The sequence below is a fragment of the Mercenaria mercenaria genome, chromosome 1 (assembly GCF_021730395.1).
Source record: "Mercenaria mercenaria strain notata chromosome 1, MADL_Memer_1, whole genome shotgun sequence".
Classification (NCBI taxonomy): Eukaryota; Metazoa; Mollusca; class Bivalvia; order Venerida; family Veneridae; genus Mercenaria; species Mercenaria mercenaria.
This window is the reverse complement of record NC_069361.1, coordinates 38,039,032-38,041,606: the sequence shown is the minus strand read 5'-3', so window position 1 is coordinate 38,041,606 and position 2,575 is coordinate 38,039,032.

The window sequence follows — 2,575 nt, the reverse complement described above, 5'->3', positions numbered from 1 at the left end:
TATATCTCTGTCCTGTTTTTTACTTTTTCATGCATATGAATATATTTGAATGTGATATGATATATAGTTCATCATGATCAAACCAAAGAGAAATATTTTACAGTTGCATATTTAGCCATTAGCCGCAGCTGTTTAAGTAAAAGTTACAGTTTCATAAATCTGTGTCCACTCCCGCTGTATATAATGAATATTAATCTTGATAGGTAGGCACATGAGCGTGTATTTTGTAAAAATAGCATTGTTTTCATGAAATTTTCTGAATTTTGCAAAACTTGTAATTTATTCAAAATCCCTCAACTGGCTTTGAGTATTTAGTTGTCATCAGTAATCACTGTCTTTAATATAACGTAAAGGCATGAATAGACTTTGTGCCTTGAACTAGTTCAATAGCACCTTACAATGGCCATTAAAGCTATTTATTATATACCTATATAAATTCTGTAAAAAATTGGCGTGTATTTCACAATTAAATATGAACAGACAGACAAAAATTCCGTATTGTACCTTTTAAATTCCGTATTGTACCTTCCGTATTGTATGCTGTCGGACTTTTTTTATTAATATGCATAACCTGATGCAGTTCTATAAATAGCGTACATAAAAACTTCACTAAGTTCCATTTAATATCGATAAACATTGAAGATTTTGTTCAAGAACAAAACAAAAATCAAAATGGTAAAGGTATATAATAAAAGGGTCATTATAACAGTAGCTAGATCTGGGACTTTGTATTCGGCTCTCGTGGATTTTGCAAGGCCGGATCACACTCGGCGCTTGCGCGCCTCGTGAGATCCGATCTAGCAAAATCCACTCGAGCCGAATACTGCATCCCAGATCAAGCTACTGTTATAATAACCCTATTATATTCACAGGTATTTGATGAAATAAAACAATGTTAAATTAATTGTTTTCAGAGCGTACACTTATATTATCTATATACATCTCTATAGATTCAGTATATCCTCGAGATCGAGTTAACTTTCAGAGAGAGAAAATATAGCTTTTCTGGTCCCAATCAGTTTAAAGGACTTAAATGTCACTGCTGATTTGTGAGACATGAACAGAGATTTGTGTATATGTATGCAAATGTTGAACCAGTAGGAATGTGACCCCTACATTAGAACCAAAACTCACTTTAAGAACATGATAATGGGCATGTTCGCGGTCTATACTCTACGTGGCATTTATATGCTTCATTGTGTCTGAAAGGGCGGATGGACCGTAATTAAACTTAAATAGTCAGTCAGTCAGTAGGAATGTAGTACAATTCGGGCGTGTATATAAAACAGCATCGAATCTAACTTCGGGTTAGTGGACTTGCTGTGGCATGTGTACGCTTGTTTGTACTGTTAGGCGCTTTGCTGTAATTGGTCGGGTATACTGTGGTGGTGATTTAGTTCTTATAAATTATATCTGTTATATATATTATATAATTATTATTATATATTTTTTTAAAAAAGGCGATTAGACTATATTATGAACGAAAGCGATATTTTACTTTACTTTTTTTGTTTTATCTGTGTGGCAGAAAATATAGTCATTGACATACTGTGCTTACACAAAGAAAGATAAAATCTGTTCACCTCATATGTTTATCAGTTCAAAAGTTATGTTCTAGATTAGATAAGAACGTTTCATTAAAGATCAACGTATGCGTGGTCATTTGAAATGATATGCCATGAATATATCAAAACGAGTCTACATTATACATCTCATTACATAAAGTTGCGCAATGAAAATTTGTCTTGGTATTACATACTAACACTAATTACTCGTTTAACTGGTAGATATTATTTCTTAAACTACTTTAAGACTTCAACATAAAAAATACGTACCCATCTCCCCTTATGGAAGTTCTGCACGCTCTTATCAAAATACTTTGTACAATGTAGAATTTGTTTTAATCCTTGAGTTTTCAAAACTTAAGAATATACTTAAAATTAGGCAAATAAAAATAGTAAGGTCATGAGCTTGAATTTTTGCTAGATTAAACTGAAAAAATGATGACCTCACACAAATTTTCATAATGGGAGTCTATTTTCATGCAATGTAGATTTTTAAAGCTACTCGCCCATAGTATCTATTTCCACCAAATTTGACATTGAATGTATATATGGCACTGAAAAATGATAAAGTGGGTGGAAAAAAAGTTAGATATTGGTAAAAATTCGAGAAGAATGCAAATTTTCTGCATTATTTCAAAAGCGTTGCAACGATTTACTACCTTCTGCCTAATATTTTAGGTCAATTATAAGAATATCTTGCAAAAATCTTACGTCAATAAGTTTGTACCACTAGTCACTTTCATCGTATTCACTTTTTTATGGATATTTGAGAGAAATTATTTTTCGCCTTAAATGTGTTGGTTAGTCCCTTTAAACTAACATATGGACTTAAGATATCAGCTCATGATTAAAGACTGAGATCCGCAAATTTCTAGCTGACTTTGAGACATTATTTGGAATTATTTAACATGTCAAACTATTGAATATCATATTTTACCTATAGAAAGGTAGTAACGTTGACGTTTTAATAAATTAGTCACATGTTGCCATTATTTTCGTTCCCGTATGCC